The following is a 15,334-nucleotide window of genomic DNA, read 5'->3' as shown; positions in this document are numbered from 1 at the left end:
CTGCCTGTTAAGCCATATATTCAATTTCATAATGTATTATATAAAGGAGGAAAAGAGTTGGCATTGTTTGTACACTGTAGTAAATTTTCTAGCTGGGCACATCTGGTAGAAGTGTTCTGTGTATAACTGTGACTCTCTGAATTATGCTGGTCATTTTACGTTGAGAAACAGAAGGGATCGTGTAAGCCATATTAAGATGCTAAGGATAAATGTGTGAATCTTGGAAAAATTATTTCTTAAAAAACAATTTGCCAAGATTTGGGTAACCAAACTGTATAGAGACCCTATACCTCTCCACATCTGCAGCAAAAATACAAATCTAGAATATTTCAGTTCCAAAATGAATGTAAAAGTTATCAGGCAGTGGTACCAGGCCATTTTCAAATTGAAAACATTGGAGACATGGGGGTATATTTACAAAAGGTTGATTTTAGATGATTTTTGGTCGATTTTGTATTTCAAGGTCTAAAGCATACATTTACTAAAAGATAATTTTTGACATTTTTTTAACAATGTCAAAAATCATCTGTTAGAAAATGTCTGATTTAGGGATATATTTACTGAAGTCAATTTGGGTCCATTTCTTGTCAATGTTGGGTCAGTTTTTGGTCGATTTTGTGTTTCAGGGTCTATATCATACATTCACTTAGAGACATGATTTAAAACAAAGATGTCAAAAATCATCTATTAGCAAATGTGTGATTTGGACCCTGAAACACAAAATCAACCAAAAGTGACCAAAAACTGACCCAACATCAACCAAGAATCGACCAAAATCAACTTTTAGTAAATATACCCCATTGAACCTGATGGGCAAACTATAGTGTCATGTGTTTTTTGCACCTTCACAATGAAGAAAGACAGATAGACAGATACATTTTTTTATCTTTCAAAGCAAGTATGTGAAAAGGTATACACACTACACAAATTCTTAGGCAATAATAGCTTTAGGATCAGGCCAAAGGAGTATCTTGATGATAACATCACTGCCTTTGAAGCAGAGGAGGTGAACCATGTTCAAATTCCAGTGTCAGCTCTCCTTGTGACCTTAGGCAACTTACTTTATTTGCTAGTGCCCAGGGCTGCAGAATTAAATTGTGAAGTTGTGCAGCGAAGAGCTATTGTGCCCTTAGTCTTAAATGTAAAATGCTGAAGACTGTCGGTGCTGCATAAAAGAACACTAGATATAAATGCAGTTCAATGAAAAGAGTTTGATAAATAATAAAACAGACATTGTAATTGAACATCTTTCACAGAGGTTATAATGTATTGCGAATTAGTTTCCTCCCTTGACTGAACCGATACTGACTGATAGCATTTTCTTATGTATTTTTAATATTTCTTAGAATGCTCTGACAATTTATTATTTGTCTTTCTTTTACTCATCTTCAAAACAACATGTAAACATTTTTCCAACAATCCTCTTCAAACAGAAAATTAAAATATCTGATACATATTGGTCAGTTTTACTTTGGAAAATGGCATTTTTATTCTTTAGCAGTTTAAGCAAAACGTGTGAAAGCCACACTGTCACTGAACAAACTATACAAGGACCCATAGTCATTAGCTAAAAGTTTGTGTTATTCTGTAAAGAACAGTGTCCAGAAAAACAGGTATGGGAATGCTTTATTGGAGGAAAACGTACCTCCATATTCTGTATATCACTGCTAATGTGACACCAAAACTTATTCAGAGGAGCTTAATAACAGTATGTTTGATTAAGCATACCTTGCATGATTCCTAGGAAGTAAAAGAGCCACAAAATAACTGTCTATAGGTCCAAATATCACCTTCAGACAATTGCATTGTTCAGGCAGATATTTATATTTTTATTACCCTTTTACAACAATAGATCTACTGTGAAAAAAATCACTATATAAAATGCACATACAGTAGCTGTCCATTTTCATAACTAAAGACATTTGGCTGACAAAATATAATATTTAAAAAAAAAAAAAAAAACACAGATTTTCCATTGGCGCTCTCTGTGGTGATAGGAAATTTACTTCAGTGCTACTTCACAAACTTAAAAAGAAAAACCACATGGTTGACCAGTTGGGTCCGTTTTGGGCAAATACCAGGTCACATGTTTGCATTTGCACTGCATCTTGAGCCAAATCACAAACTTCCAGTGCTCCAGATTCACAAAACAATTTTCCACATAAAAATAAAAACATAAATAAGCAAAATTATAATAAAAATAGAGCATTCATTTGTATGTACCACCTTGCCAGATACTGAGATGGCAATAGTTTACAAGGACAACCAGTGGTACAGGTACTGCCACTATCCTAGATAGCACTAAGTAGCTTCACTATGCATAAGGAAGCTGTTACCAGTGATGGCCAGCACAAAGCAAAATAATAATTATATATATTTTAATATAGTGAAAGTATAAAAAATGTTTTACTTAAAAAATAAAGCATTTATTTGTATGTACCACTGAATATATGGTGCTTGTTCTTGCAGGAAACTCAGAAAACTTTAAGTTTTCAGACTTTACTGAATATCAGTTGGTCCTATCTGATCCCATATGATGAATGGCCCATTAACTTAAATATGCGGAAACTAGCATTTCCACATGGTTAATGGATCATTCATTTTAGTTATGATGAATAGGCCCCCATGTGTTTTAAATAGAAGGCCCATCCTGAAAATCACTTACCTAAGGCAAGACTGTGGCATGAGTCACAATACTGGTGTTTGTAGTCTGTACTATACTATTTAGTAAAACTTCATAGGTCTATCCTGAAGATGACAGGAATGATTGGGATAGTCATACATAAACTTTACCATTGTAGGAAAAAAATAAGGTTTGTGGGCTCCAAATAGCCTAGCAGGGCTAATTGTCTCATGGGGCATTGTAAGGTATATATTAAGGGTATGATTATCCACAATTGGACAAGCCTTTTAATTAAATATATTGCAAATAAAATATTAAATATATAAAATATTGTCTTTTTATGTTATTATTTTTATTTCTTATAAACACATTTGATACTTGAGATCTTAATATACCGATCACTTATTATTATTTATTATTATTATTATTATTATTATTTTCATATTGGCTTAATTCCTCCATAGTACTATGCTACCTTTCTCAAAAATCATCCCCAATGTCAGTAGTCATTTTTGTTTGTGCTTCAGTAAACAGTTTTCTATGTAATTCTGAAACTTATTTCCCTTTAACGAAGGTAAACAATGCTGATCTTAGATAAATTGCACATAGTTTTCCATCGTCTCCATACGAAGGCTTTAACATCATAGTAGTAAAAGGTACACAGCATGAACATTTATAGGGGTCATTCAATCTCCCATCTGTTTGTAAGGATAAGAAGCATCACTGACTCATATTCTTCAGTGTAGATTTAATAAATCTTAATGGATTAAGGTCTGCACTATCTAAAAATGACAGCTAAAATCATACTAGCTGTATCTCATCTTTATGTACAGCATCTCTTACTGACTCTATACAGTGTAGCATATTTATAAACTATGTTTTGTCATCATCTTTAGCTGCAGACAAGCTTTTCTTCTTTACCTAGAACATAAATCAATTAAATGTAAATCTCTGTGATCATCTATTTGCAAAGAAATGTTATCACATTGTACTGTTATCTCTTATATATTGGCCATGCCAATGGCTTTTCCTTTGGTCTCCTCAGAAGATAAGAAGAAAAACTGATTGATTCTGTCTAACATGTTGATGCTTGGATAGTTATTAGTATATCTTTAAGTGCATTGTAACTTTCAGAAAGCAATATGCTATTTTTTTTCCTTTTGGGAACAAAATGTTGATATTTCAGTACAGCTTTTAAAATATCCATCCAGCTGAGAATGACTATTTACAGCTTTTCATGACTTGTTTGCGCTTGTCATGACTATTGGAGTTCACCTAGCCTAAATTAACATGGATGTATAACTGAAAATGATTCCACTTATTACTGCTATCTTTTCAGAAAGCGTATGGTCATTTGGGACAATCAATTTAAAAATCTCTGGGCAAGACAAGTTTTTATATTAAAACACTTTACAAAGCTTTCTTATAACCACAAACAGAAATGTTATTCAAATGTTACAGGAAAATGAATGCCAATTAATATAATAACGTCTGAACAGTTTATTATGTTTTAAATGTATCATTATTATGTTAAATATGTTTTTTTAAGTGGTGCTATTGTGCTGGAATAAAGAGAATCATTGAACCGTATCACACAAAGGGGCAATGTTGTTTTGAACAGCCAGAAGAGTTGAGCTAGAACAAATATGAAGTTAAAGTGAGCTAATTTTCCAAGGTTACTAAAAATACATATTATCCAACACAAGAAAAAGATATAACAACTGTCACTAGCACAACATTCTTGTACAGATGTCAGAAGCTGCCTAAACACACTGTACTGGTATACTAGATATCATAGGCAGAGCATGCAATAGATGGAGATCTACTGTATGCCACATTTGGCCTGAAAGTGTTGCATGGAGCTGGGTGTGGGGGATGGAGGATGATGGAGGAAAGGATGTGGCCAGGGTGTGAAGAAAGAAGCAGAGTGATGGAGAAGATGACATAGCAGGGGTGTGATGGAAGGAGCAGGGTAATGGAGGAGAGGATATAGCTCAGGTATGGCCAGAATATGAGGGAAGAGGATGATCAGTAAATGATCAATAGTTAGGCAGATAAAACTGCAGCATATGGTTCCAGTGTTTTTGGGGGAGCACTAACCCTCCCTATTGGGCAATTATGGACAACTTTGAGATGCACACAGCTCCTATCAGTACTTTCAGCATAGTCACACTGGTGTATTGGCAGATGTCAGTGTAGTATAGATATAAGGCAGTCTCCAGGACTATAAACAAGATGCACATATACAGTAGAATGGTGTTTGAAGTTATTTAGTTAATAATAATAATAATAATAATAATAATAATAATAATAAGTATTATGCTATATTGGTTTCAAGATCTGTTGTTTTGGGGTAGACAGGAGTGGAGGGGGGTATATGGGTTGCAGGGATGTTGGATTCATTGTATTATTAGGAGAAGGGACACTTGTCCTGTTAGACTCTCACATCAGCATTATGCTAGCTACCTATAGCAGGGGGTAATTTATTCGTGAAGTGAACAAACTTATGAAGTGTGATAGGAACTAGAGTAACATTAAGTGACAGTGTCATTGTGAGTAGTTAAAATAGATAAGTGGGTAATTACAATGTTGACCGCAAAGCAGTGGTTATTCCACACATTGAAGTAGGCATAGACCTTGTGCCATCTCTGGTGAATAATAATTTAGTACCCTCCTAACACATAATTTTTACCCTAGATAATTGACTCACCACTCTGTGTCACCTCTATATGACCATCCCTCCCCTATAGATTGTAAGCTTTCATAAGATGGACCCTCTTCCCACATGTATTCTTTCTTTGCTTACCTGCACCATTATTTTGCAATCAGTGGCTTTAAACTAGGGATGTGCAGGCTCGGTTCTACTCGGTTCAGTTCGGTTTTTTCCCCAAATCTTATTGGGTTGCAGCTGTCACGAGTATTGGATAGCCAATAAGATTCGGTAAAAAAAACCGAACGGAACCGAGTAGAACTGAGCCTGCACATCCCTATTTTAAACCTAGGTATGAAGCTATGTGGGGGAAAAGTCTTAAATTGGCGCCCCCTCTCCAGCCTCCCTTTTTAACATGTTCTTACTGTATTTGCCATTAGAACATCCAAATGCCCCTTATATGCCATCACACTCTTCCACATGCCCCTTATATATCATTAGACCCATATAGAGCTTCTGCAGAGTTTTCCAAGGCTGGTTTTCCATCCCAATCCACCTCTCTGAGTCAGTATACAAAATTGTCTTGAAAATGAAAATTATGTAGACACCAGATATTTACGCTCTGCACTGTAAAGCATTAACAATTTAGTCTGCATTGTAGTGACCCATGGAACAGTCAACACTGGAGTGGTCTCTAGCATGCACTATGTTTTGTACAGTTGTTACTAGAATGGTCTTTTTATTGTATACTTAAAACTAGGATGAATGTTTCAGTGGGGTTCATTTATTGATCATTTTTGCATTGGTGGTGGACAGCTAAAGAGTCACAGCCTTGTGATCATCACTAACCATTAACATAAGGAATCGTGGATAATTTCTTGGAGTAAATTGGTTATCTGAGTTGTAGCAATCACTACAATGCTCCTTGTATTGAATAGTAGTTACTAAATTGTCCTTTAAATTGAACATAAAGGATGCCAAGATGGCAAGGGGTGACCACACATTGCTGTTCCACAGTGAACATGCACCTCCCACAGTATTGGAGGCTCATCTATGCTCTTGGCTGTCCTGTGAATAGAGCTCTTTAGAGTTTCTTGGTTGATAATGTAGAATTCTATCATGTCACTAGACAAGGCTGAGCATTAAATATTGGTCACATTAAGCTGTATTATGTCTGATTATAAATATTTCAAACAACAATTTCCCATATGTCATTGATTGGGTAAAATCACATCTATATAACACAAAGCAGACCCTCATGATTGTGGCAATACCTATTGATTTGTTCACATACAATACACTTATCCTCAAATCAAGTCAAGTAGCCCCATTTGGCACACCATGAAAAATTTAACTAAGGCAGGACAGATATATTTTTCATTCAATATTTACTCAATTTGTATCTTTTTCCCACAGCTAATGCAACAAGTTAGCCTTACTCTATACACCAATTGATGTGTTATACTGGGGGTGTGGTCATTTGACTGATGGCCGGGATGCTGACTGCCAGGATCCCGGCACCGGAATCCCGATCAGCTGGAGATGCCGATGCCAGAATATCGACAGTCAGCATCCTGAACATAAGTACAGCAGGGCCAGGTAGCTGTTAGCTGGGGGGGTAAGTTTAGGCACCCCAGGGGGATTTAGGCTTAGGCTGTGAGTGGGGGGAGATTAAGATTAGGCTACAGACAGGGAATCTTAGTGTTAGAACCATTGGGAGGAGGTTAGGGTTAGACACCCCCCCCAGGGAGAGTTAGGTTTAGGGTGTAGAAATGGGGTTAGGGTTAGGCACCACTGGGGGGCAGGTTAGGGTTAGGCACCCCCCCGGGGAGGTTAGGGTTAGGCACCCAAAGGGAAGATTAGGGGGGGAGAGGGCAAGGGTTAGGGTACTTACCAGTCATAGTCAGGATTGTGACCAGCGGGCTTCTGGCATCGGGATTCTAACCAGCGGTGTTTAAGCCACCGGTATATAATACCCAACCTGTTCTATTGCTGTACAAGAAAAGCTGTAATCTGAGAAAAATGAAAGAGATTGGGAACCAGAATGACTGAGCCACGCCAAGCATCCCACAATGCAGCATAATGCAAATTTACACTGCCATGATTGCAGGAAAAAAAGTGCAATCATAAGTCATCAGTACAATACAAGTGTGTTGGTATTTGCCTGCAGTACAAAAAAGATTCTAAGATGTGAACATAGCACATAATGGTAGGTGTATGAGGAAACATTAATATTTTTCCATTGCTTTTCAAACATGATCCTAGCAAAGCAATGGTCCTATATTGTATTTACCCATACAATACCTCCCAGCATTGGCTGATTTCCATATTGAGACATGTTTGGTGTTCATTGCACATGAAGTCCATGTTCATGCCCCTTGCATGCAGCAGTGGAATACCTTTCAATCCTCCATAAATCTAATTGTAGGATAGTCCTCTGTATATAGGAAAGTCCCAAAATCAGGACTTTTTTTGGAAGTATATGTTTGGTACCCAGACCCAAAGTTAGCTTCCTTGTGAACCAGCAGAAATATATAGATCACTTCAAAGTACTGTATACTAGCACATTTAAAACTCTTCTTAAAATTGTTTATTATTGCCCTTAAATACAGTTTATTTGTTTACTAGCACATTTTGAAAATATGCCAATGCCGCAGGAGGTGTCTTGTGTAATTAAACACCTCCTGACAGCGTCTTTGATTTGCTGCTGTAACTGAATATGCAGGATTGGATCATCTGCGTGAACATCAGTTATCTGAGTAACCCCCGGGTTCCTCTGGATGACCGGGAAAGTCACACTGCTATAGGCAGTAAAGTTGTGTCCTTAGTGACTTCCGCACCCCCAGAAAATGGGGCCGATATGCTACACATGCGCAGATCTGAGAACATTGGAAATGTATGTAAACCATCGGCTTGCATACATCTCTGAATCAGGTGCTATATCTTAAAAAAAAAATGGCTTTTTTCACATCATTGGCCCTCATTCAGAGCCGTACGCTCTGAGCAGAGCGCACGCTCTGCATGAGGGCCGGGCTCCTTTTTCATGGAGCGTCCTCCTGGACGCTCGTATAGCTGTGGGTCACCACCCACAGGCTATACGAGCGTGCATTTTGATGGCCGCGATGGTCGTGACCATCGCGACCATCGAAATTGCGAGCCGGAGCCTGCGGTTGAGGTTTTCAACCGCAAGCTCCGGAGTGATTTTGGCTCTATCAGAGCCAAAATCACTCCCACTGACATCACTAGTGATGTCAGTGGGCCGGCTTCTGACGGGAGGCGTTCCCGTGGGAACGCCCCCGTCAGGGAGGCACGCCCCCGGCACGCCCACCAAAGGGGGCGTGCTGTCAATCAACATTGACAGCACGCCCCCTTTGATCGGACACAACGAGCGAAGGAAAGTCCTTCGCTCGTCGTGTCTGGCGCATGCGCACGACGGAGCTCCCTCCATCGTGCGCATGCTCAGTGCAGACCATCGACCCACTTGCGAGCGTACAGCCGCTCGCGAGTGGGTCTGAATCAGGCCCATTGTTTTATTTTTGCTTTATAAACCACTCCACAATTTTTGCAATTAGTAAGTATTATTTTGTCTTACACTAAGGGGTATATTTACTAAAGTGGGAGTTTTTAGATGTGGAGATGTTGCCTATATCAACCAATCAGATTTTACTTAACATTTAACTAGCACCTTCTAGAAGATAATAGCTAGCATCTAATTGGTTGCTATTGGCATCATCTCCACTTCTATAACCTCTCACTTTAGTAAATTTACCCCTAACTGTAGGTTATGGTGCATACACACGGTCAGATTTGCTAGATCAACGATGAATGATGAACAATTTGATCGATTTAAACGATTTGACTAACAATATCATTAACGATGAATGATTTCTGACAGTATTTAAATGAATGATATCGTCCAAATCTGACTGCAAAGTCGATTACAGATATCGTTATCTGACATGCGGACACGCACATCATTCGTCGATGCATGCCAAACATGTTAACGATATGAACAATGTAACAATTTTTACAATTGTTATCGTTCATATCTTCCAGAAAATCTGACCGTGTGTACCCTCCATAAGTTTACATATAGACATACACAGTAGTATTGAGTATAAATTGTGGTCTGATAAGTGACACATTTTACACCACAATATATCTCTCTATCTACCAAAAACAAACATTTCATAAAGCTGCAATTATACAAATATATTAGCGTGTTTGTAATTCATCACATTATTATGTTACATCATAAAAATAAAAAGGGTTCATTTGAAAACAATTGTGTCTTATTCCTAAAGATATTGTGAACCATTACTGCCTATCTATCATCACCATCACTCATGCGCTCAGGGCTGGTTTGCTAAACAAAAATGGTAAAATTAATAAAACTAGATGGTTGTTGAGGCTCTTTAAGGTTAATTACTGTGGTGGTGAGTGCCATTTATAAAGATATGATGGTAATGTAATAGTGGGAATTATGATATGCTGGTTTTCCATCTGAAGCTGGACTTCTTTATTTGGTAAATAATAGTAGTGCAAATTATATAGCAGAATTGTAAATGTGCCACTATTCCCACTATAAGAGGAGTGCAATATAATAGGTTAATTTCAAGCCTTATTGCACAGTGAAACATTGGTAGCTGACTGTGGGCTTGATTCAGTAAGGATCACAAATGCGATCGCAATAGCGATTACACACTCAGTATCACTCTGAAGATATGCTATAGATTGCAATCGCAATGCCATACGCAGCCTAACATAAGGACGGCCACCTTACCTTACACAAATCCATAATACTTAGCAAGACTGCAAAACCATCGGTAGCTTCGAGTACAATCGCAGCCTCCCACACATGTACACAAGGTCTAATCTTACACAGGAATTGATAACCTCATCGCACGCAGTGAAGGCACAAGCTGCATATGGCATCGCAGTGGCTAATTAATACACACCCCTATAACGTCGTTCAAACGCACTGGCACGCCTGCATTTTGCCGACCACCCCCCCATCACCACCCGAAAACGGTACCTCCTGTCAATCACTCTGTGATGGGTCTGCATAGTCACTGCGATTGCAGTCATAATCACAGTGGAGTCTTCGCGCACGCACACTGCAATACATACGCATGCGCAGAATGCAGCAATTGGCTGATCCTTGCTGAATCAGGACCTATGTGAGGTACATTATATTCAAATGTTATTGTCAAATGAATTGTGAAAAATCTCAGTGTTACACCGCAGCACTTACTGCAACAAATTCTACTCCTACTGCACACCGTCTACTTTGCTATAAAAGACAGTGGGGGTCAAATTCCATGTCTGTGTATTTTTTTACACATTCAAGTTTTCAAGGAACGACCTTCCCTAGTCACTAATATCCATATCTTCTGGGTTTATTACCTGCTGAGATAGACAAAATCTATAATTTGGTTTGAAATATTGCTAATTATTTTAGCAAGCTTTAGGCTTAGTTGACTGCTAATACACCTTTAATGTACATACCCAGTGGAAGAATTACCGTAGGTGCAGGGGGTACATTTGCTACAAGGCCTAGAGTTGAGGAGGGGGAGTAAAGAGCAGAGTCCTCTTCTGAGCAGCCCATGTCCATTGGACGTACAAGCCAGACTGAGCAGCAGTGGCGGTTCCAGAGGTGGGGCTGCAGCACAGTCCAAAATTCAAATAGGGGAGCTACACCAACTGCCAGTGAGTCACAGCCATCTATATTTAGCAGCGTTTGAAATGGCAGTTGGTTTGGTTCCCCTATTTGAAATTTTGACTGCACTGCTGCCCCACCTCTGGAGCCGCCACTGCTGAGCAGGCTCTTTTAAAAAGGGCTCCATGGCATTGTCAAGCCCCTACCTAAGTTTTTGATATAGTGCCATGTGATGCACTGTTCTGTCCCTGCTCCTACAAGATCCTTAATTGAAACTAAAAAAGAGAATCATTGTATCTTTTCTGTAGTTTTCAAATTAAGTTCCGAATTTGGTCAAATATTTAGTGACATGTTTTGTAATGTCCTATAATTTAGTATACAGTCCCGACAAACCATAAACTATGTATTCTGTGCATGACTACTATGTACAGATACAGCAATATAAAATTCATTAACAAGTTCATTTACAAGAATAGCAAACAACTATTTTCTTTGGAGGGGGGGGAGTTAGTGAAACATTGCGAGAGATTAAAATATTTGCCCTTCATGAGTTTATAGATAGTACAGTATGTTGAAGAAAGAACTGCAAAAAAATCTTCCTGTGCAAAACTACTGTAACCCACAGATAAAAAGAAAAGATATCACCACACAAGTATCAAAAAATTAATAAAACAGATGGGCTACACCTGAATCCACATCCCTATTGTAAAAAAAAACATAGAGAGCAGTTGCAACATGAACTATCATGGCACTCAAGAGCATATACAAAACTCTTTCACAATACAGAATCTTTTAAATGAGAATATGAGAATTAGCAGAATATTTGGGCTTCCTGAACAAGTTGGAGCACTATGCCAACTATGCGTTTAAACTAGGGGTGTGCACCGGCCACTTTTCGTGTTTTGTGTTTTGGTTTTGGATCTGGATCTTTCTTCGTGTTTTGGATCTGGATTGGTTTTGCCAAAACCACCCTTCCGTGTTTTGGGTTCTGGGTTTTGTGTTTTGGATCTGTATTTTTTTGAAAAAAAGCATAAAAACAGCTAAAATCACAGAATTTGTGGGTTTTTCTGCTCCTATGCTATTATTAACCTCAATAACCTTAATTTCCACTCATTTCCAGTCTATTCTGAACACCTCACACCTCACAATAGTGTTTTTATGTCGAAAAGGTTGCACCGAGGTAGCTGGATGACTATGCTAAGAGATACGAGTGGGCGGCAGAAACACGTGGTCCATCTAAGAGTGACACTGCAGTGGCAGACAGGATGGCAGTTTGAAAAACTAGGCCCCAAACTATACATAAGGCAAAGAAATAAAAGAGGTGCAAGATGGAATTGTCCTTGGGCCCTCCCACCCACCCTTATGTTGTATAAACAGGACATGCACACTTTAACAAACCAAACATTTCAGTGCCAGGGTCTGCCACACGTCGTCATCCACCGATTCCTCACCCTCTTCAGTGTTGTGTACATCCTCATCCTCACAGAGTATTAATTCGTCCCCGCTGGAATCCACAACCACAGGTCCCTCTGTACATTCTGGAGGCTGGTCTCCCTGGAAGAGTTGATAATTCATTTTATGAACATCATCTTCTCCACATTTTGTGGAAGCAACCTCCTACGCCTTTCGCTGACAAGGTTCCCGGCTGCACTAAACACTCTTTCGGAGTACACACTGGAGGGGGGGCAACTCAGGTAAAATAGAGCCAGTTTGTACAGGGACCTCCAAATTGCTTCTTTTTCCTGCCAGTACAGGTACGGACTGTCTGACTTGCCTACTTGGATGCTGTCACCGATGTAATCCTTTAACAGACAGACGCACGCTTGTCGCTGCTGCTTTGAGGATGCAAGTGCGGCTACAGCCCACACAATTCACAAAGACAGAAAAAAGAAGAAGAATATTTTTATTGTTTGTGTAGCACACTTTGAGGGTGTCACCACCCTTTAACAGACAGATGCACGCTTGTCACTGCTGCTTTGAGGATGCAAGTGCGGCTACATTGCACACAAGTCACAAACACATTAAAAAAATAGTTTTTTATTTTTTGGAGCACTTTGAGAGTTACACCACTCTTTAACAGACAGATGCACGCTTGTCGCTGCTGCTTTGAGGATGCAAGTGCGGCTACAGCCCACACATTTCACAAAGACAGAAAAAAAAAGAACAATATTTTTATTGTTTGTGTAGCACACTTTGAGGGTGTCACCACCCTTTAACAGACAGACGCACGCTTGTCGCTGCTGCTTTGAGGACAGTATCATATGCAGTGACAGTAGACTTGTCAGAAATTGTTGGCACGTCCTTCAGTCCGGACCAGATGTCAAAACCAGCCCTTGACTTATGACACAGGCGCACACTTGGCGCTGCTACTATGTTGATGCATGTGCGGCTACATCGCACACAAGTCACAAACACATTAAAAAAATAGTCTTTTATTTTTTGGAGCACTTTGAGGGTTACACCACCCTTTAACAGACAGACGCACGCTTGTCGCTGCTGCTTTGAGGATGCAAGTGCGGCTACAGCCCACACAATTCACAAAGACAGAAAAAAGAAGAAGAATATTTTTATTGTTTGTGTAGCACACTTTGAGGGTGTCACCACCCTTTAACAGACAGACGCACGCTTGTCGCTGCTGCTTTGAGGATGCAGGTTGAATCTAGACGGATTTGGAACCGGGGACACACTACCTCCATCAATTGTCTAAATCCCACTGCACTAATAGCGGATACCGGACGCACGTCTAACACCAACATAGCAGTCAAGGCCTCAGTTATACGTTTTGCTTCAGGATGACTACTGTCGTACTTCATCCTCATCGCTAGGGACTGTTGGAGGGTCAATTGTTTAGTAAAAGTAGTGATGTTCCTACTTCCTCTCTGGGATGATGAACAACTCCCAGCAGCAGAAAACAGCACTAGGAGGAAGTGGTTCTTGATCTTTCCCTATTTTATTTTTATCGGAGAAAGTTTGGTACTCCATTTATGTTATATTGATATATACGTGCGGCTAAAGCGCACACAAACACAGAAAATATTTTTTTATTTTTGCTGGAGAGTAGTGCACTTTGTGGGTTACACCACCCTTTAAGAAATGAGCCAGCCGGCTCTTTACTTATGGGACACAGGCGCACGCTTGGCGCTGCTCCTTTGTTGATGCACGTGCAGCCACAGTGCACACAAGTCACAAACACAGAAATAATTTTTTTTTTGGTTTGGACTGGAGTGTACTTTGGGGGTTGCAGCACCCTTTAACGGTCAAGCCAGCCGGCCCTTTACTTATGACACAGGCGAACGCTTGGCACTACTTTGTTGATGCACGTGCGGCTACTGCGCACACAATTCACAAACACAGAAAATAATTTTTTTTTTGGTTTGGACTGGAGTGTACTTTGGGGGTTATAGCACCCTTTAACGGTCAAGCCAGCCGGCCCTTTACTTATGACACAGGCGCACGCTTGGCACTACTTTGTTGATGCACGTGCGGCTACTGCGCACACAATTCACAAACACAGAAAATAATTTTTTTTTTGGTTTGGACTGGAGTGTACTTTGGGGGTTACAGCACCCTTTAACGGTCAAGCCAGCCGGCCCTTTACTTATGACACAGGCGAACGCTTGGCACTTCTTTGTTGATGCACATGCGGCTACTACGCACACAATTCAGAAACACACAAAAAATATTACTTTTTTAGCACTTGGGTGGAGCACCCCTGATGGACAGAGCACCCCCTGGACAACACTACAGCACCCCTTTAGGACTGGGACACTGCACAGGACTTTGGAGTGGACACAGCCCCTATGGAGAACTGACTGCACAACACAGTCCAGCCAGCCCCTATGGACTTTGAATTAGTGGACACAGCCCCTATTAACAACAGCAGCACAGCACAACACAGCCAGCCCCTATGGACTTTGAAGTAGTGGACAACAGCAGCACAGCACAGCACAGCACAGCACAACACTACTCTGCACTACACTACACTGCACAGCCCAGCCAGCCCTAACTCTCACCCTCCCTCTTCACTGTCCACAGCTGAGTGAGAAAATGGCGCAGACGCGGGTACCTTATATAGGTTCCAAAACCCGCGAGACTCGGAAGGCGGGATGACGACGTTTTGCCTCGATTTCAGATCCGAGTCAGGCGGGAAAAGTCGAGCCTGACTCGGATCTGCCTCGGATCGGGGGGGCTCGGGGGGGTTCGGATTTCAGAAATCCGAACCCGCTCACACCTAGTTTAAACATGATCCTCAGAGGTGCAGAGAGAGGGGGAGGCTACTCTTTACCGAGGCCTGAGCCTGATGGAGGGGCCCGATGGAGACCCAGGTCAGTTGTACTTCATACAGTTGTACTAGCGGTATAATGGCCCTTCTCATGGATCTTCCCCTGGCTGTTGTGTGTGA

The 15,334-nt window shown here is 40.3% G+C and overlaps 1 long non-coding RNA gene across 2 annotated transcripts in view; it reads right to left on the bottom strand.

Moving 5' to 3' along the window:
• The window catches only part of LOC148538271 (uncharacterized), a 559,751-nt gene that overhangs the window by 453,265 nt on the left and 91,152 nt on the right, over positions 1-15,334 (bottom strand). The gene's annotated exons all lie outside the window — the stretch shown is intronic.

The sequence above is a fragment of the Taudactylus pleione genome, unplaced genomic scaffold (assembly GCF_031769625.1).
Source record: "Taudactylus pleione unplaced genomic scaffold, aTauple2 ptg000041l, whole genome shotgun sequence".
In the NCBI taxonomy this organism is placed as follows: Eukaryota; Metazoa; Chordata; class Amphibia; order Anura; family Myobatrachidae; genus Taudactylus; species Taudactylus pleione.
The sequence above is the reverse complement of the archived record's forward strand: the minus strand, read 5'-3'. Positions and strand labels throughout refer to the sequence as shown.